Consider the following 22,610-nt stretch of genomic DNA (forward strand, 5'->3'; position numbering starts at 1 on the left):
CTTCCTTCCTTCCTTCCTTCCTTCCTTCCTTCCTTCCTTCCTTCCTTTCCTTCTTCCTTCCTTCCTTCCTTCCTTCCTTCCTTCCTTCCTTCCTTCCTTCCTTCCTTCCTTCCTTCCTTCCTTCCCTTCTTCCTTCCTTCCTTCCTTCCTTCCTTCCTTCCTTCCTTCCTTCCTTCCTTCCTTCCTTCCTTCCTTCCTCCCTCCCTCCCTCCCTCCCTCCCTCCCTCCCTTCTTTCCTTCCTTGCTTCCTTCATTCTCCTTTCCTTTCCTTTGTTCCCCATTGCTTTATTTCTTTGACTTTTACTTCTTTCTTCTCTCTCCACTTCTTGTTTGAATCCAGGTGCAAAAAAGTACAGCAATTAATATTAACCTGAATTTGATTATTTGCCTCTTCAGTCTTTCATTGGATTATGTTGACTTTGTAATTTGATTGCTACGCAGATGTGAGCCAAGCTGATTGCATTAAAATATGTGAAGGAAATGAGGAAATATTAGTAAGCAACATGCAAAATGATGTTTAGTGCCCCACTGCTGAAAACTTCCTCTGGGAAACTGGAAGCAGTTTTTAAAAGATAGACACATGGTGGCCATTTTGAATTATTTTACTCTTGAATTTTTAATTTGAGGTCAGTTTGCAGGTTATAACTTCATCCTAGGTTGCAAATTGTCTCAATTTCAAGGTAATTTTTCAAAAGTGTTTCCATCATATTGCATAAAAATGTGTTCAAGTCTCCTTTCCCTTGGAAGATTTGAGTATCAATAAAATCAGCTTAAGATACTCTTATCTTTAGCTCACATGTTTTATTTAATAAATGTTTAATGTTTGATTGAGAGTGAATTCTACATAAGAGCAGATTTGAATATTAATGATTATATTATGTAGTTAAACTTATTTTCACTTGCTTAGCTTACACGCCAAGTAAGCACTTAGTTAAACATTAAGTAATTAGACCACAGGGAGTATGTCCTATGAGGATAACAAGGCCAGATTATATAATAGCAATGAATATTTATTGAGGAACTACTATGCGCAAGTATGTGGAGGGATGTAAAGATATATAGGTTCTACTCTCTCTCACTCAAGGTTCACTATAGTTGATGAGGTCTTCCATATTCATGTAAAGCCCTCTAACGATGACTCAAAATTACTGAAAATAACGATTTGATCTACTTATCCACATGAGAAAAAAATGAGAGATGAAAAATTATCACTATAGAAACTATTGTAGCCATTAGACAATCTAAATTTTTCAATAAATAAATTAATAATGATAATAATAATAATTTGTCAACTCCTTAAAGGCCAGTGACTGGGAACTAAAATTGGAGGCTGAATTATAGGCAGGAAATGGTTCATAATGCTGTTTTAACAAACCTAAGCTTCTCTCTGAAACAAAATTCCATCTGATGGTCTTCTGATAGTGAATTTTATAGCTGTGAATTATGGAATAACCTAGTTTCTAATGATTAAAATCTGTGGGTCATTCAAAGGACACTATCTTCATTCTCCTTCTCTCTTTTCTTCTTCTTCTTCTTCTTCTTCTTCTTCTTCTTCTTCTTCTTCTTCTTCTCTCTTCTTCTTTTCTCTCTTCTCTTCTCTTCTCCTCTCTTCTCTCCTCTTCTCCTCTCTCTCCCTTCTCTCCCCCCAACTCCCTCTCGTTTCTCCCCTTTCTCCTCTCTCTTCTCTCTCCCCTCAATAATAGCTACTCTTTGGTTTAATAATCCAAGCAATTTCAAAACTGTATAGTACCAAAGGGTCCATATTTCTTTCTCTTGACCTCAAGAATATTATGAAATAATGTCAAATGCCTTGTTGAAATAGCCTTAACTTGAAATAGCATTACTTAGCCTTACCAAAAGGATCCCTAAAGAATTTTACCCTGAGTCTACCAATGAAGATGATTTCATGTACTCCGAAAACATCTATGTAAGGGCTTCCTAAAAAAAAACAAAACAAAACAAAAACAAAAAACAAACAACAAAAAAAAAAAACAAGCAATGAAAAACCTAGAGTACACATAAAAAGCATACCAAAAAAAAAAAAAAAAAGAAAGAAAAAGAAAAACAAACTTCCATACCAGAATTCTCATTCAACTTTATCAGAGATACATCAGAGCAGGAGATTGGTTTGTTATATAAAATATAAGCTTCTTGATAACAAGGGTTGTTTCATATGCTTGTGTTTCTTCTCGTTTTTTGTTTGGTATTTGCATGCCCAGTACCCAGATCTTGTATTGGGGACTCTGTTGGTTAATTGATGTAATGAACTTTAAGAAGAACATATGGATTGCTTATGTGCTGAACTGACATTCCTCCCTCAGTATGTTGAGTGCATGCCTTATGGAGGATTTACAAGAGGATGTAAATAAAGTGTACACTGCCTGAGCACGTGTAGATTGGTTTTTATTTGTATTATAAAAGGGAAATTTTTTTATGTTTTGAGTTGCTTGTTTTGTGTTATTATTATTCTTATTCTTTGAAGTATACAAGAATTATGAGATAGTTTGTTTGGTTATGTGGCCCTAGATTTAATTCTTTAATAATCTTGCGCCATCATTCTATAAATGTTCATTGGTCACACAAAGGATGTAGGAAGAGAGCGCTGATGACTTAGTCTAGATCCATTTCCATCTGCTTCTAAAATAACTTACAATCCAAGCCTTCTTGAAAATAGGTGATCAATATTATTTATGGCCTATTAGAGGTAAATAAAATGAATGTCTTTTATAACCAAATGGGAAGTATTAGAACCTAACTTCGTTTTCTATAGACTCAATGAAAATCTCATTAAGCAACTGTAGCAACAGACATCAGAGGTGAGATATAACTATTTCCCATGTTTCTCACATAATTTTACTTTCTTCCACTGTCTTTATATTTTGAAAGTTTTTTTCTCTTTTCAGATCACATAGAGAATATGTATATTCAGTATAGTGTAAACGACAGTATTAAAACTACTTTAAAATTCTTATTGCTCAGTGTAATAGATTGTGAATTTGGTAGCTTGTATGAGATTGCCTTGACTGATTTACTTTGGGTTTCAACTAGCTTATGTGCTGAATTCTCAAGGATATTTTAGGGTTTGTGGTTGTAGTAAAGGAATTTGTCTTCTGTAAATTTAAAAATGACAGTGCACTTCTGATGGTTAATTCCAATTTGGTCTGACCATGCCTTTCTAGCTCACTGCTAGGTATTAAATTCTTAGAATCTAGGGCGACATGTTATACAAATCTAACTTTTTATTTCATAATCTGAATAAATTAATAAATCCAAGCTCCTTAAGAAAAAACTTTGATGTGATCAGTGATGGGAATGACCTGATCATGAATTACTGTCATAAGCCTTTCTGTTTATATAAACAAATGTTACTCAGCTGCTTAGTTGATTCATCTTTGTCAACATATTGTTGGGTGAATTCACATGAATGTAGCTTATAGATCTCCTTTTGATTTTATTCTCAGATTTTAGATATTTCAGAGCTTTATGTGGAGACAAATCACCTTTATCTAGAGGGAAGGTACATAGCAGAGTGGACAGAGTGCAGAACTTGGAGCCAGGTAGACCTGAGTTTGAATCCTTCCTCAATAATTTTCTTGCTGCATGACCCTGGAAAAGTAATTGTTCATATTCTTCAGTTTCCTTATCTTTAAAATAAAGTTACCTCACAACACTTACTTAACAGGTTAGCTGTAAAATGTACAAAGTGCTTTGAAACTTTAATACACTATGTAACTTCTAGCTATTATTATTGTTTATTATTATTTTTATTACATATGTATCTGTTGTCAGCCTATAGAAATACTCTGTGAAATGAGATGTTTGTTTTAAAAGTATTTTTATGTATTTCAACCTGGTAAATATGTTCTCTGAGAAGATCTATCAATCTTCTTTTATCTTTCAGATAAAGAACTTTTAATTTGTATAGTTGCTTTGGCATCATGAGTCCTGTGTTTCATTGACATTTGGGAAGTTCTTGTTTGGGACACCTAGATTTCTTATCCATTTTATTCCAAATGTATTCTTTAAAACTGTCATTATGTAGTGTTAAAATGTTGGTTCTTCCAATTCAGCTTTGACTTCAGAATGTCAATAAGACTTTTGTTGTACTTAGTCTTAGTTTGATTCTTAATGTATTTTTGTTAGAAGTCTTCCAAATGTATTATAATTCATAATACAGTTCCAAAAGAGTGTTAATATGGGCATATTTCAGTGTTAATAGCTCTAAATGTATTAATTTCTTCCATTATAGTGTGATCTGGCTTGCCTGTAAGACATCAAAGTATTTGTAAATATCACCTTTATCCACTGATTCAAATTATCCTCTGGATATTGGGGGCGGGGTCAATTTATAAACAGAACTTAGATGACTAATTCTGGTGATGACATTAGATAGAAAGGAAGGAAGGAAAGGAGGAGGAAGCAAGATTTATTACATTTACTAAGTGTCTACTATGTGCTATGTACTATGCTAACTACTTTACAAATATTTCATTTAATCCTCGCAATTACCCTAGGAGGTGAGTGCTGTTACCTTCATTTTACAATTGAGGGAACAGGCAATCAGAGATTAAGTGACTTTCCCAGGATTAAATATCCAGTAAGAGTGTGGGGCTAGATTTGAACTTGAACCTTCCTTGAACCAGGTCCAATATTCTGTATAGAGTGCTGCTTAGCTGCCACTTTAAAACTATATTTTAATAGTGAAATGGGAGCTCAGAACAAAATGGCAAAGATAGAAGTCATTTAATTGAACACACAATGACAAAACATAGGTTTGTTGAGTATGGGAATGACACGGTTAAATTTGCACTTAAGAAAAATCACTTTGACAACTGCATGGAGGATGGATTGCTGATGAAAGAATGTATGTAATATATGTCTCCTCATGTGTGCTTATATTTTTCATATAATATCTGATGATATTCATGTGATAATTTGTTTAATCGTTCCCCACATCAATAGATGCCTAATTTGTTTCTGAGGAATCAAGGTGGAAAAGTGGGTAGAAGGTTAGACTTCTTTGCAGGAGGTCCCTAGTTCAAATCCAACTTCAGATATATATTAGCTATGTTTACTTAGTAAAATCACAACATTTATCAGTTTGAGTTTCCTTATGAGAAAAAAAAGTTGATTTTTTTTGGCTCTTAATTTATAAAACTGAAGTGAGGACCAAGTAAGATAATATATATGTAAAATTGTTTGTAAATCTCAAAGCACTAAACAGATTCTACCTTTTATTATTTGCGGTACTACAAAAGTTCTGTGTGTATACACATATATGTATGTGTATAGATATATACATATACATGCATACATATATGTATATATAAAATTTCTCTGTATTGAGATTTTATGTCCATCATTGACCTCCTTAAGTTGTGTACCTAGCAGTAAGATCTCTCAATCGGTCATTGCCATTTTATTCATGTCCTTAGTGTAATTCAAAAATTCTACCTGACAATTAGACTTTTAATAACTGTACCAACAATACATTAGTGTTGTCTTTCCACAAGACTTGCAGTATTAACTATTCCTGTCTTTTATCATCTTTGACACTTTGTTAACTATAATTTGAAACAGTTGTTTTGCTTTTCATTTCTACTGTTATTAGCGAATTGGAACAATCTTCACTGTAGTTTTTAATATTTTTGTCAGCTGTTAGTCCATATTCTTAGAAAATTTATCCTCTGAGGAATGATTTTCTCTTTATTTTTTACATTTCTATGTATTTTATATATCTAATCCTTATCAGAAATGTTTGGTACAGTTTTATTTTCTCCAATAGATAACTTCCCTTCTTATCCAATTGCATTGATTTTTGTCTCTACAAAAATGTTTCAATTTCATGATGAATAGTACCTATTTTATTCTTTTATGACAGTTTTTGGCCATGCTTTGATTGGTTACAAATTTCCTAATTAACTGTATCTGAAAAAGCTACCAGAACTGGTTGTTTCTTTTTTTATGGTAGGTTTTAAAATATTCATATAACATACATGTTGACCTTGTGGCATATGGTACAAAATGTTGGTCTTTGCCTAATTGTTACCAGACTACTTATTTTTCCCAGAAGTTCTTATTAGCTAATGAGTTCTCCTCCCCTATAATTTAGGTTTTCCAATTTGTCAAACATTGGATGATTGAATTCACTAATTTCTGATTCATCTTTATCTAGTTTGTAGTACTGAACCAAAGTGATTTAAACAAATGTGAGAAAAGCATGATGGGCTATGGAATGAATGAAGCATCTGAATCAGAGACCCTGTGTGAAATGATTAATATTCTTTTGAAATAGCCAAGTCAGCTTTTTAGATTTTAATTTCTTTTCAGTTTTCCAGTGTACCTAGTTAATGTCATTGCTGATAATTTCTTTTTAATATGATCAGACCAGATGGGATGACTTTAGAAGTCCTTTCTAGCTGTATATGCATATGATCCTTAACCATCATTATTACCACCACAACTCTCATATAGCAACATTAACTTTATTTGGTGTTCGTTAATCATATTTTGAAAATTATAGTGTCATAGATTAACTTGGAGATCATTTAGTAATTTCTTCATTTAACAGATGAATTCACTGACACCAGAAGAGATGTTTTTTCTAATGTGACATAGATAGTGAATGTCAACACCATATTTAAAGTCAAGTGTATAATGGAAAAAAATCAGCATTTTTTCCACTGTGCCTTTACCATACATAGAGTATTATCCCTTATGACAATCATTAAAAAAGAGAAGTATACAGTTCAGTAAAACCAATTAATACTTAAACTGTATTTTACAGTATATGCAATGGTGCATACTATTAAAATAAAAACAGGTTAATTTTTTTCAGTCTTTCAGGGACAAATGTGTTTTATCTTTGTTGTTATCATCACCATCATTTTCATTTACATTGTTGCAATTACTGTAATATAGTTTTCATCATTCTATTTGCTTGACTTTTCATAGCTCTTGACAACCTTCTTACTGTTTTTGGAAATTTTCGTATCTGTGCTTTATTTCAGTGTAGTATATATTCCATTACATTCATGTACACCTGATCTTTTTCTATCCCTAATCACTGGACCAGAACTCCCTCCCCCTTCCTCTATTCTGTTTGCACAGCAAGAACTGGCATTCATATTTCAGTGTGTATTCAGAATGTTTCTTTCTAATGCTTACCTCTTTTAGCTAGGTATATAAATAGTAGGACCTCTTGGTCAAATTATCTAGATATTTTAGTCACCTTTTTTTTTTTTTTTAGCACATTTCAAATTTGCCTTCCAGAATGGTTGAAACAATTCACTGTTCTGCCAATAGCACATTAATATGACTCTTTTTTCCCAATAACTCTGTTTCTACCTTTTGACATTTTTTTCAATTTGTTGAGTGTGATGTGAATTTCAAAAGTGTTATCATTTGTATTCCTCTTATAGTTGGTTATTTGGAACAATTTGTGTCAAGAATCATAAGTGCTAAAGAGTGGAACTACATAGAGTCCGGTATAGGATTGTATGGCTAGTAATTGGTGATGAAAATGTGGAGGCATAGAAAAGGAGGTAGATACTGTATGTGTATACATATGCACACATATATACATATATGTAATATGTATGTGTGTATATATATATATATATATATATATCCATCTCCCTAGGTTCATTGTTGTATTGGGACTTGGGGTTTTCAAAATAGAATGCAGAAAATACATGAAACATTAAAACTTAAAATCATAAGAAAGCCCTAAACCATTCCACAAGATCATTACAGGCAGATAAATGCATACAAACATTCTAATTGCTGGTATGGGATCCTAGGGTGTCTAATAGTGTGTTATACCATGGTGCTAAGATTTTAGTTACTTATGCAAAAATAACATCTGCAATTGATAGAAATATTTATCAGTGTGTTCACCAAAATGAAAAGGCATTCAAGCAAGTAATAACATTTAAAACAAATAGGGAAGCCCAAATGAAAATGAAACATCTGAATAATTACATACTATATAGTCTAGAATAAATGATATCAAAATTCCACTTCTGTTTCAAATGTGACAGAATCTGGATGATGGTGTATAACAAAAAATTAATCCTGCAAAATACCTTTGTAAAATATTTGCAGACAATGGAATCTTAGCAACTATTCTTTAATGAAGAGCAATTGAGTCTTGGAAATGATTAGTTTCTTTTTATGGGCAACAAATCAAAAATAGTATAGAACAATTCCTCTATTCAGTGTTTGATTTTGGAAAGGATAGGAAAAAACTGCTTAGGACTCATATATAAGTCCCTCATTTTAGAAATAAATTCTTTCACCAGTTTGAACAGTTCTATCCAACTAGAAAATGGTATCCAATACTAACATACTCTCCATGTAAAACCTTTTCTAATCAGCTTAATTTTAGTGCTCTTGCTTCTCAAATTATGTCTTTATACCTTTAATTTCCACTTTTTTTTGCCACTATAGAAAGAGCTATAATATTTTTTGTACATGAATTCTTTTCTACTTTCTTTTATATTTTTTACTGTGTGTCAGTGTTCACTAGTCAATCAACCAACATGCATTTACCAAGGACTTATTATGTGCCAGGACAAATTGCAACATTCTGAGAATACAAAGTAAAATGGAAACCAGCAGCTAGGTGGTACAGTGGATAGAGTGCCAGGCCTGGAGTCAGGAAGACTCACTTTCCTGAGTTCAAATCTGGCCTCAGATTTATTTACTAGCTATGTGACCTTGGACAAGTCTTTTTACCTCAGTTTCCTTGTCTATAAAATGAACTAGAGAAGGAAATGTTTAGCCACTACTGTATATTTGCCAAGAAAACCCCAAGTGAGATCATGGAGAGTGGGACACAACTGGAAAATGGCTGAAAAAAATAGAAACCAACATTTGCTGTCAAGTACTATACATTCCAATAAGGAAGAGGACATGTAAATAATAAAGTACAAACAAGATATTTAGAGACTAGATGAAGATAATCTGAACGAAAAGAATTAGAAAGTAAAAGGAAGGTCAAGAAATCACAAAGAAGGTGTCATTTGAGCAGATTTGTGAAGGAAGCCTGAGACACTAACAGTAGGAGACTACAGAGCATGTTGTAGCACCCAGAGATAAGAGAAAATAAGCACATAATACAATGTCTTATGGTGGGGCTTGAGCACAACACCCCATCATTCGCCCTTCAAACAAATGGGGTCTAAAATCTTGGGGTAAGGGGCAAAGGTCTCTTCTTCCATAGCTACTTCCTGCCAAGATTGGACATAGAACTGTCCCTGCCCCAAGAAGTCCCGTTTAAGAGATCAGTTCTTTAGCTGCATCTTGAGTTGGTCACTGCCAGGTCCATGGGTGACACATCACAGTTGTGGACAAGGGATTACATCCTGCTTAAGTGATCAGGCATCTGCAGGTGGAGGGTACTAAACCCGCAGAAAACAAATCTGACAAAGTGAACAGACAAAAAGTAAAAAAAGAAACAAGGAGACAATAACCAGAAGCAGAGTAGACACAGTGTCAGCTGTATTTTTGGAGTTCATGAACACAATATCATAACCTCATTCACTGTTGTTTAATGTTTTCTAATTTGCAGTTTGGGGGTCATCATTTTTGGCTAGAGTTATACTTTCTTTAATCTGAGTTTGGGCTTGGCCAGTTTCCTGCTCTTCCTGTAAGTGTGATGAACTTGGATACACTGTTTCAGGAGGATCTGTAAGGCAGTTCCTATTTCCCTGCTCAGGCTAATATCAAGCCTCTTTTCTTAATACATTTTGTATAGTTCATTAGTTAGAATGCCATCTATTTTTCCAAAATCTAACCCTGCTCTCAATAGAGTAGTAAACAATTCTTTTCTTGTCAATCTATTATGACTTTGAACCCACTGGTTATTTACTCTGTCCCGAGGAAATTTATCTTTTTCACTGATTCTCACCATTCAAGTTACCATTGATTCTCCTATCCTTTGGGTGAACTGACTTGAAATATTTGTGATCTCCTGCTGAATAATATCCTCAATTCCCTCCCCCAACACCGTGGACCCCCTCTGATTGTCCTATTGTGCTTCTGAGAAGCCTCCCATGCATCCTTCCTTATAACTTTTTTGCTTCTTTTTGTGAGCTAAACTAACAGAAGCTTTTTCTTCTACCATCTGAGACTGCCTAGCTTGCTCTTCTAAAGGAGAGTTTGAATGCTGCAACATAACTTCTTGTGCAAACTAGCCAACTTCCTTTCCATCTGAGCATCCTTTCAGAAGCTTGTCTCTGCTTTTACAAATAAGGCAATAACTTGTTAGCAAGGCCCAGCCTTTCCTACATATAACTGCCAGTTCTTTCCCTGGTTCTATTGGTATTCCTAATAAACATATTTCTAAATCTCTGGATCTTCCCTTCTGTAGCCTTGGTTCCCAGTTCTCAGAGGCCTGTGCTTTTAGCCCGTTCTCTTGCTAGGGAGGAATAAGGTAAACCCTCCCATCCTGGGATATCCATTTCTCTCTCTGTCTCCTCTGCCTTTCTGTCTCCAAATAGAGGTCTGATATTTCCCCATCCCATACTGATTGCCATTTGTAGTGCCAATGTGATATTCACAGCATCTACAGCAGCCATGAATATGCGGGCACAATTCTGAATCGTGAAATATAACAGACTCTCCACATGGAAGACAGAACCAAAACATTTATTCAGGCACCAGAAAGTCTAATCCCAACTTGAGAAAGCCAAATCCATCACAGCAACAAATAAATCCATATATAATACCAATGAAGAGGTCACTACCACCCTCAAACCTTCCCTCTGTTAGGCTTCCCACAAACCAACTCCCTTAAAAAAATCACAAACAGACTCCCTTAAAATCACAAACAAGCTCTCTCAATCATGCCAGCCAGCTGCCTGCTTGCCTGCATCCTTCCCAGCTCTGAGTATTCTCTAATTTCCTCTCAACTCTGCTCCACCCTTCCTGTTCCACTTGTTCAGCAAGCTCCTCCCACTACATGTGACTTAGGCTTCTATGGGAATTGAATGGGTCACATGTACCTATTAACGAATGGGAAAGATCTTCCCATTTAAATTACCATTACACATGGCATTCTAATCATGGAGGGCAAACTCATAGAGATGGAGTACAATATTTGACACTCTGCCTGTAGGACATCATGGCTAGATTGTAGAATGTTTGTAGGGGAATAATATGAAAAAAAAAAGACTGGAATTGTAGGAAAAGAACAAGTTAGGAAGACCTTAAGTGACAAATAATAGACTTTATATTTGATCCTGGAGGTAACAGCAGGTTATTGGAATTCAGTGAGCAAGGGTATAATATGATGAATCCTCTGCTTTAGCTAAATCATCATGGCAGTGAAGTGGTAGATGGATTGGGGTGGACCCTTGAGGTCGACTGAATGCTTCTTTGGTCCTGTTTCTTTCTGCGGGTCTATTCTGTGGACTTGACCTTCTATCAATCCTGCTTTGTATGTTCCAGATTTCAGCAGTTTCTTTTGACTTGTTTATACCTGATTCTCATTGGTTTTCTTCATCTCTACTCTGGTACATTTCTAGACCTTACTGGGTTATTTTTAGGGGATCTGTCCTTTTTTACTTTCTAGTAATGCTCTGCTATTGTATTAGTCTGAAAAACAAATTCTTCAAATCAATTCACTAAGCATTTGAATGACTAAAGTGTTCCAGGCACTGTTTAAAGTGTTGAGGGTACAAAACGTGAAATAATTCCTGGCACTAAAGGAACACTCTACTAGAGGGATACCATGATATAGAGGGTTAATGAGTCTGAAGCTGGGCTTCTTAACTTTTGATTGTTGTTGTCAGTCTTGTGAAGCCAATGGATCCCTCCTCAGTAATTTTCAATACATAATAAATAAATAGGACTACAAAGGAGAACATTTATTGTAAATTAGAGATGTTTCATTCCCTTTAAGTTCACAAACCTCCTGAAATTAGAGTCTTTAGACTCCAGGCTAAGAACTCTTGATCTAAACTGTGATCCTAAGTAAATTTAGATTATGCAAATAATTGGGAAGGAAAGAGAGGCCTAGTATTCAAGACAGTTTTGTGTAGACAGTTGGAAGTACTTGGATTTTGGATATGCTCACAAATGTGTGCACTAACCTGTACATATACACATTCATACACACATCAACACATGCACAGAAACTCACACACATAATCCTTATAAATGGAGATGCATGAAATCTAGTCTTTATTATACAGTTCTGTTTGCCAGACCTGTAACTGTGATGACTGCTGTCCTTCCCAGAATGCCTGGTACTTATGTTCAATACAACCACCCCAACATCACTGAATGCCAGTGTGCTCTGACTGTCTCCCAAACAGTAGCAGCTCTGCTATTTTGCTATGGTTTGACTCTAGTATGTTCTTAAATGTGCTTCCTTTCCAGTGCTTCAGGGGTGAGAAAATAAGAGGAGACATAATGAAAGAAAGAATCTGCAAGAAAATAAAAGGATTGATCATAGTGCAAGAAGTATTTCTGCCAGGAAGGGATGAGGAAACAGTGATTTTAAGGTTTTGGGGATATTCTGAAGATGAGCAATAATCTGTTCCTCTAGCAAAGATTGGATAGTCACTTGTGACCAGAGCAGAGGACTATTAGAGCCCAGAGCCAGCATTGTCTGTATAAGGAAATATAAACATTTGTCACCATGGGAACATTCTACTACAACCTTGACTTTTCTTTTTTTAAAAAATTAATTCATTTTTTTTCATTTTTCTACAATCACTTCCATAAGTCTTAGATTTTCTTGCCTTCCTCCCTCCCTCCCTAAGAAGGCATGCAATCTTATATGGGTTCTACATATACATTCTCATGAAACACACTTTCACATTAGTCATGTTGCATATGAGAATTAAAATGAATGGGAGAAACCATGAGAAAAAACAAAACAAAACATAATGCAAGAGAAAATATTCTACTTCGTTCTGCATTCCAATTCCACAGGTCTTTCTCTGGATGTAGATGGCATTTTGCCTCGAGTCCTAGTCTACCAGAAACAGTCCTTGCACACTGTGGCTGTTTTCAGAGGAAGAAATTAAAGCCATCTATAGTCATATGAAAAAATGCTCTAAATCATTATTGATTAGATAAATGCAAATCAAAACAACTCTGAGATACCACATCATACCTATCGGATTGGCTAACACGAGAAAACAGGAAGAGGATAAATGTTGGAGAAAATGTGGGAGAGTTGGAGCACTTATTCATTATTGGTGGAACTGCAAGATGATCCAACCCTTCTGGAGAGCAATTTGGAACTATGCCCAAAGGGCTACAAAAGGATACTCTTTGACCCAGCAATATCGCTTCTAGGACTGTATCCCAAAGAGATCATAAAAATGGGGAAAAGTTCCACATGTACAAAAATATTTATAGCAGCTCTCTTTGTGGTGGTCAAGAACTGGAAATCAAGAGGATGCCCATCAACTGGGAAATGATTGAACAAGTTGTGGTATATGAATGTAATGAAATACTATTGTGATATAAGAAATGATGAGCAGGAGGACTTCAGAGAGACCTGGAAGGACTTATATGAACTAAGGCTGAGTGAAATGAGCAGAACTAGGAGAATATTGTACACAATAACAGCCTGACTTTTTAAGGAATAAACAGAAAAGCCTCCCCTACTCAGGCTTAACAAATACTGATAGTAAGTCCAGAACCTAGAACAACTCCAAGTGTGATAAATTCCAATTAACCAGTAGGTCAGCTTTATAAAATCCCTGTAATTCTGGTTTTATGCTTACTGGACCTCAGTCTTCCCATTTCTAAAATAAGATAGTTGGATTAAATGATATCAGAAGTCGCTTCTAATCCACATATCTTTGAGTCTTTGATATGTTTTTGTCACGAAAACTTCCTGCTCTTCTTCCTTATTCCTCCTCCTGCATTAGCTGTGTACAATTTTTGTATTCTTAATCTAGCTAGTGAAAAGGGGTGGGCATCAGCAGATTCTGCAGCATTGTGTGAAGGAATGAGTGTTAGGTTTGGAGTCAGAGGGCCTGAGAATCTGTTTACTCATCTGTATGCTGTGGGGATGAAACAGGTGATCTCTAAGAGCACTCTCTGATCTTATCTCTCTCTGATAACTTTTGAATTTCTTAAGAAGTTCTGAATTCCATCTCTGCTGCTTACTATGTGTATCCCTTTGGAGAGGTCACTTTATTTCTCTGAGCCTTAATTTTCTCATTCAAAAAAAAAAAAAATAAGTGCTTGGACTCATTGGCCTCCAGAGTTTCTTTCAATTCTCAGTCTATGATCATACCTACTCATCAGTTCAGAGAATTGCAAATTAGTAAATACTGGTGTTCTTATAATTTAGACAAACTGTAAAAGTACTGAAGGGACTGCACAGGAGAGAAAACAAAATAAGTTCCTAAGTGCTTAAGGAAGGCTTTTACTCTGGAGGGGTCACTTAAGCTTTACTTTGTAGGTTGCAGGGCATTTTGGGAGTTGATGGAAGAGAGCAGGACATTCCAATTGAGGGGAATACCATGACTAAAGACAAAGACATGGCTTCTCCTGACAGACTCTGACATACTAAACTGAAACTATTGATGTCCTTGAGTGTTGAATTTATGACCTGGTCTACCATGCCATTTGGCTCCTACTGCCATTCAGTTGTTCTGAAACAGCATCACCTAACTGTAGGGATGACTCTTTAGATCCATATTGGTTCCCATGCCATAGCTCATCATTGCTACCCACTTTGATGTCAGAGGTCCTCTTTCAGAAGGGAAATTTGGTACAAGCCAAAGTTGGAAAGTGCCAGGTGTTTGGCAGAACACACAACAAACTCTATCTTCTCCTTCTATACTTTATTAGCAATACTTAAGAAGGTTTATGTTTCTTTCCAGGTCCTCCCTGCCTGTACATATAATTAACACCTTTACCCAGTGCTTCCTGTTGGTCTCAAATGCATTTATTATTTAGAGGTCTACAAACATAAAAGGAAGTATAGTCTGATAAAAATTATTTGAATAATTCTGCATTTTATTTAAATAAAAATGTCATTTTCTTAAAGGGAAGCTATAGAGGGTAGTTCATTGAGATTGTGAATGATTGTTGTAATATCACAATGGATTTTACTGAAATAGAGTACCTGTAATAACCCGAGCTGTGTATGCCTCTCTAGCCTGCTACTTTCCTTACCTTATTAGCAAATATGCCCTGTAATGGACATTGTTTTGGATGAAGACAATGGGACTCAGACATGTGATATCATTAATATAGGGAGCTTCTGTTGGGAGAAAAAAATACTCCCTATGCCAACATAGATCAGCAACCATTCAGCACTTCATAATCTTAATGAGTTGCATGTACTTTGAGAATTGAAGTGACTCTCCCAGGGGTAGACAGCCACCATATCTCAGAAGCAGGATTAGAACTCAGACCTTTATTTTTTAACTTCAAAGCCAACTCTATCTCCACTGAACCACATTGCATCTTAAATGAAAATAATTTATCATTTAATTATGTGATGGAAATATCATACAATTCCAGTTATAAAATTTTTCTAGGTTTCATTACAGGATCCTCAGGACCAAGATCTCAAACTTTCACAGCTATTCAATAATAATATGCTACTCCACGGGTCTTTAACTTGGAGTCCAGATATACCTACCCTCCCATGGATCCATGGATAAATTTCAGTAGGTTTATTAATTTGAATGGGGAAAATTATTTTCACTAACTTCTAACTGAAATTTTAGCGTTTCTATTGTGATTTAACACCCACCCACACACCCACACACACACGCACAACATTATTCTGAAAAGGGGTTCATAAGTTTTACCAGACTACCAAAGAGTTCATGGCAAAACAAGGTTAGGAACCCCTCAGCTAGCCTCTTTAGCCTATTGCTTTGTATTTCCTAAAGCTACATATTTCACTGAAGATTTAACCTATAAAGTAGAAAGGGCACTGGGTCTAAACATGCAGAAGTCAAGTCCCCAATTCCCCTTCTTATAGGTTTATGTCTTTGATTCAGTTCCACAATCCCTTTTCTGCTTTGTAGGTATAAATTGTACTTGTAAATTATGAGAGGGGTGGATGTAACTGATAACTTAATGAAAATCTACTTGGGTGGTGATATAAATATTGTCTGATCAACTCAGATGATACCTATGCCCTCATAGTCAGGTCAAAGGTGATTCAGGGAAAGTAGTTTCAGAAGCAATGTCTACACAAAACTTTCACACCTTTTGCCTGAGGCTTATAGCTGAGACTCAAAGTTCAAATCTGGTTTTGCAGTTTCAAGAACCAAGTCTCTCTTTCCTATGGTTCATTACACTAGAGAAACATAACTAGAAATTTTTGGCAGCTGGGGAAAATGGCTTAAAACTCTTTGCACCTGCAAAATTCCTAGGGAGCTGCCACTTTGTGGGAGGAAGTATATACCATCTGGTAGATTCTGATTCTCATATATTCTCTCTCTGTCTCTGTCTCTGTCTCTTTGTCTCTGTCTCTATGTCTCTGTGTCTTTGTCTGTCTGTCTCTTCCGCTGTCCCCTCCCCTTTCTAGCCTATCTCTCTGCTCTTTTTCATCTTTCCTTACACACACACACACACACACACACACATACACACACTCACGACTACTAATGTTTTCTCCATTGACCAGTTATTTTGGCTTAATCCAAATGTTATATTTTAATTAATTAATTTTCATCAGGTTGTTGGTAGAAATATCATGACTGATACTCCAATACTATGCCTACATAGAAGTCCACCTCTGATCCCTCATGGTGCTGTAGTGGTGCTCTTGGGTTTTAGAAGGCTTTGCTAGCTAAGCACAAGCTCTGCCTGGTCATACTCAACTGTAAAGGATTCACATATGGGTCTGGTCAGGAACTGTGTGTGTGTATAGACCAAAGATCACCTTAGATAAGTTCTAAGAGACTTCTCACCAGACTGACCTCTGAGTAGAGATATTTTGAACCATAAATCTGAATTGTTATCTCTTAAATCATGAGTAGGTTCTCATCCCCACCATAGAAAAACACCTACTCTAAGAAAATTACTAAATCTTGAAACAGGCTCACTTAAATTTTCTCATCTGACAAAGGAGAATGATAAATGAATATTTCACAAGGTTGTTAAGGGGGAAAAAAACCAATGTTTTATAAAACATAAAAAGTTTTAGAAATGAACACAATTGTTATTATTGATTTTATTACAATATAAGAAACATTCTTAATTAGTTTGGCAGAGACTTCTCTTCAAAACTAAAATGATGACAACAAAAAGGCAATGTGGAGATTAATTAGACTTTTCCAGGTTTCAGTAATGAATTGTGAAGGGCATTTACTTAACAAGACCCCTTTGAAGCTTTTGTACATGATTGCAGATGACACGTGTGACGTCCAGCAGTCCTTTCTTTTGCATAATGGTCACAGATTATACAGGATACTGGGAACATGGAGGTAAAGTGACAGCTTCAGTCACTTAATGAGAAGTTTATTAAGAAACTAGGACTGATTATCAGCTGCAAATTAGCCATAATGTGAGTAATCAGCAGAGATGTCACATTGGTGGAAGAAAGATGATAAACAGCCGAATGCTCATCCCTGTGCTAATCAAACAGTACCTGCAGTTCATTACAGACTCTAATTTGCAAAACTCCCAGGATATAGGTTGCAGGAAGTAGATGTGTTTGGAAAATTCATGCATCTGTGTACTGGACACTTTCAAAGTCTGTTTAATAGAGAAATTAGGAAGCAGAGCTTATGTATATATAATATATGCATACATAGACAGATACACATATGAATTTATGTGTGTATGACATACATATGCATATACATACATATGCATGTTGTATATGTTGATCAACCTTGCATTTTGGATGGAAAATTTTAAATCAAGTTATACTCTCTGCTAATAAATGTGAGAAAATGATGTTCTATTTGAGATAGCTGCATGCTGTGATACACTTTTCATATTCAGTGCACACATCCAAGTTTTGGAAAGTAAATCACTCATAATGTGAATTCAGAATTTGAACCCAGGGACTCCTGGTTTGAATTTGGCTCTCCATCCACATCATGCTGCCCCCTAATTGCTCATTCAGATAATTGACAAAAATGTGATCTAAATCAGGAATTCAGTGGTATCACAGAAGAGACTTCCTACAAGTTTACATTGGTCTGTTGTTCAAGTCTCTTTGAATGCAGGTTTTTTTTCTATTAACTGTAACAACCTGAATATACTATTTCCTCATCTGGGAGAAATTGGAACCAAGTTTTACTTGGCATTTCCTGATTTTACTAGTATATTAACTCTCCTTAGAAAATTCATTAGGTAAGTTTGTCTTAACTTCCTTTTAGGCAATCTAGCCTCACTTAGATCACTTCTTTTAGGAATAATTTTAAAACATGCATTTATTCTTGAATTTTGCTTAGAATAAAACTTTCTGGTATGCAATTTATAGAATCTACCCTTATACATAGTATACCAAAATTCTTCTTAGAACTTAATATCTTAAAGCTGCATTAAGAATTTTGGAACACTTTATAAACTGGGAAATTTGACTGTCATGCTCTCTGGCATCTCAACTTTCCTCTGTGAGTCTATAAAGATTACCAGCAGTGTATAGGTGAGTACATCTATAAATTCTTTCCATATTCTATAATGTTATTTGTCTAAGTGTGGAGGTAGTAACATATGTAATTTGAATGAGAGCTTTTGAGCGTGCTCTTCCTCTCCTAGCATCCTATGTGGAATTGCTGTAACTCTGGATTCTCAGTGATCATGGTGATAGAATGGAATATTGAGCAGGTCTTGTCTAGCTAGAAAGACTATGAATATCGGGGGACTGAATATTGCTCTAAATGCCAGCATTTCTTAGTGTGATAAGAAATAGTAAGGAAGGCTTATAACACATTGAGTAAACCTTCTATGGAAAACTTCTGGAGGGACAAGGACAAAGGTTTTCCAAGAAAATTAGACATGCATGGATTATGATCTGAATTTTTGGAGAAATAAGGAATACTTTTGAAAGTCTGGAATATTTTGAATTTATGCAGTTAAGTTAAAAAAAAGATACCCAAGCATCACATTGATTCCAAATAGAAATTTCTTTCTGAATAAGTGATACAGTAATAATAAATGATAAATAACAAAATCTATACACATGAATTCAGTATGTGTTCACAATATGAAAACAATAAGATGCATATTTGCAATGATCCTTTAAAAGAAAAAGTCATTTCTGCATTAAAAGGGGAGACTGGAATTCATAACCCAATGAACTCAGAGGTCCATTTGGGCCTTGAGTATCCTCATAATGCCCAGCCAAGCTAAGTTTAGAAAAACTCATCACCAGGATATCTACAATGTGGTGAATACAGAAATTGTCAAAGAGCCAATCAGGAGTTAAAGTGATTGAAAGCTGTCTCTGGGGAAGAATAATCAAATTATTATTTCTTGAAGTTTTACCTCAACCTCCTCATGGGCCTCCTTCCCCCTTCACAACAAACCTAAAATTCTGTCTTTCCAACATCCTACCCCGGCTCTTGGTTTTGCCCAGTACTTTCTCCATGCAAAATCCCTTCACATTCATGAAGACAATTATCATTTTCCCCAAGTCTTCTTTTATCTAGCCTAAGTATACCTAGTTGCTTTATACGTCTGATCCTCCTATGTCATGAAGCTTTGCATCGGTTTTAGATTTTTGTTTTGCTAGGAATATAAGGTAGGCACACTGGCCTATGGTTTTTAGTTTCCATTTTCTTAACTTTGCTTTTGTAAAGCTGGACATTTTTCCTTCTTCAACATTGTGGTACTTTTTTTATTTTTCATCTTTCAAATACCACTAACAGTGGTTCAGTGATCATATATACAAGTTCTTTTAGTACCAAAGAATGTTGCTCACCTGGCTCAAGTGTCTGGAATTCATCAAGTTCAAGCTCTCTTAAGGAATTAAATTTAATTCTTTCAATTACCAAAATTTGACTTTCTTTCCCTTCTGTGTCTCTCCATTGAAGACTGTAAAAGAAAGCCTTAGTGACAAATATACATAGTCAAGTAAAAAATTTCTCTCACTGGCCGTGCCCCCAAAAGATATCTAAATCTGCAAAGTGAATTTAATATCTCTCTCTTCCAGAAAATGGGTAGCTTTAATTTTTTTAAAGACAAATCCCTAAAATTTCACTTTGTTCTTATTCTCATGGTTTTGTTTCTATGTTTTTAATTAATTAAGGTTATGATGTCACTTTGATATTACAGTACCAAAAATTCAATCAAAGGCAATTCATTGTGGGTATCTGAGAAAGGGATGAAAGGGGTTTGGCTAAGTAGATAGAAATTATCACAGTGACAGTCAGTCTTGGAGTCGGGAGGACAAGGGTAGAAGCCTTGCCTCTGATATATATCATTTAGCATTTCAGTATATGGATATACATATATAAATATGTGTGTATAAAATCAAGACATAAAATAACTCTACAGATTTAAGTTATTATGGATTATTGATATTCATAAGTAGAAGTTGTTTTCACTCTAGGCTTGTACCACATGAAATATTCATTCTGGGCCAAAATTCACATTAAACTCTTCTGGGATCACAGACAGTTTTCATAAAATCCTGGTGATTTTTCTGTGAAGACAGCTGAATATTTCTTCCTTTGAAAGACAAAATTTTCTACACAAGTCTTTTAAGGCATCACCCACTTTCATTGTTGCATAGTACAGCACATTTGTGCAATTATTACATAATGCAATGGATTTCCAGAAAAGGGGAACATGAGAAATTTATTTTTAAGCTATTTGTGTTTTCTGATGACTTCAAATATGGTTCTTTCCTTGCATTACACCTTTGACATATTTCAGAATCCTAAATACAAAATAATTTAAGTGCTCAAGGGCATAACATCCTAAGATACATCCCTGTTTTTTTTTTAAAGGAAAGATATTATACAGTTTTCATCTAATATAAAGGAACTATAAAAAATGTACAATAGGCCTGTAGAATTACTCCAAATGTAGATTCCTGAACCTGTTTGCTATCTTCCTTAAATTACTTCTTGTGTAGTGGAACCTGTTTCATAACGTATAAAATTTCAGTGTATAAAAGTGTACATGAATATATGCATATTCGAATACAGGTATACATACTTGCATCTGTGTAGTACATTTAAATGATTGAACTTAGCTACCATTGTCATCATGTGCAATCCTAATCACAATTACAGTAGCAGTAATCATATCTCGATCACTTTCTTTATCACAATAAAGGTGTTGATTGAATTAGGTGGCCTAGAAGGTCTCTTCCAGCTCTCAATCTATGATCTGAGTCTTTTAAAAGTATACCAGACATCATTATAATTATATATGCACCTATAGATCTCTCTTTATGTCTTCCTGTCTCCTTCCCCTTCTCTTCCTTCTCTCTCTCCCTCTCCTTTCTTTCCCTCTCCTTCCCTCCCTCCTATTTTATTGGAGGAAAACAACTACCCTGTATGGTAGCTGTTGTAGGTACTTTTTGCTTGTTGATTTAGATATGTGGTTTCATTGCTAACTGGCATTCCAGGAAGGAAACACTCTCAACAGATATAGGTCAGCAACTCCTTTTGAAGGATTGTGCTGAAGATATGAAGTCTTGAAGAAATGAGATGTTCACTGATAACTTTAGAGTCACAGAGTAAATATGTGGGAGATGGAATCTGAACTCATGTTTTTCTCAGTCAGAGATCAGTCCTCTTTCCATTGCCCTTCAGGTATTTTTACCCCCATTTACAGGAAACTCAGACTCAGAGGCTTCCAATGACATTCCTTGTGTCCCAAGGCTAGTATGTGTGAGAGAAAGGATTTGAACCTCATTCTGCTTGATTTTCTGTCCAGTGCTGTCTGTGAATTGTCACATTGTCTTAGTGTCAAGTATTAAGTCTCTATGTGCTATCCACAACATTAATCCACACCAGCAGGGATTGTTTAGAACAGTCCATGATTCTCCTCATCCAACCTTCAAGTTTTAATAGATATAATCATACTGTACCCCTCATGAGACAAGTTCAACTACCTTGAATATGTTGGAGAGAACACTGATGACCTGGTACAATTTAATTACATGAGGAAAGCTCAAGGTTCAGAATTTCTCTGCCAGCTTTTCATACTCCATGAAGGCTACAATTTGTATGGGGTCATTCCAAGATCTTCACAGCTTCTGTCTCCTCAGCCAATTTATTTGTGCCAAACTTCACTCTGCCAGATGTGATAACTCCTGGAGTATCCTCTTCCCCTCCCCCTATGGGCATCATAGTAGCAAGTTTTGGTGGGTAACAAAATAGATGAAATATGAAAAGCCTGAACCTGCAGAAAGACTTCTGCCAGGGTGAGACAGACATATACAAAAATTTCAATGGCATTTCATAAGAAAAAGTATAGACAGATGGGTAGAATTTCAGGGATTTTGGCAGTAAGCATTGAAGGGAGTTCTAGGAAGACAAACAATTGGCATCAGGGTGTTTCCATGCTGGGTAGCAAGTGAACGTGTGGACAGAAAGGCAGAATGCAAGTTAGAGAAACTGGTGTCAAGCTTTATAAGTGAAGTTCAGGCATGCCAGCAGTTAGTCACCAGGACAGTCTAGCTGTGTGTAGTGGAACCCGAA

Source organism: Notamacropus eugenii, chromosome 3 (assembly GCF_028372415.1).
Source record: "Notamacropus eugenii isolate mMacEug1 chromosome 3, mMacEug1.pri_v2, whole genome shotgun sequence".
NCBI lineage: Eukaryota > Metazoa > Chordata > Mammalia > Diprotodontia > Macropodidae > Notamacropus > Notamacropus eugenii.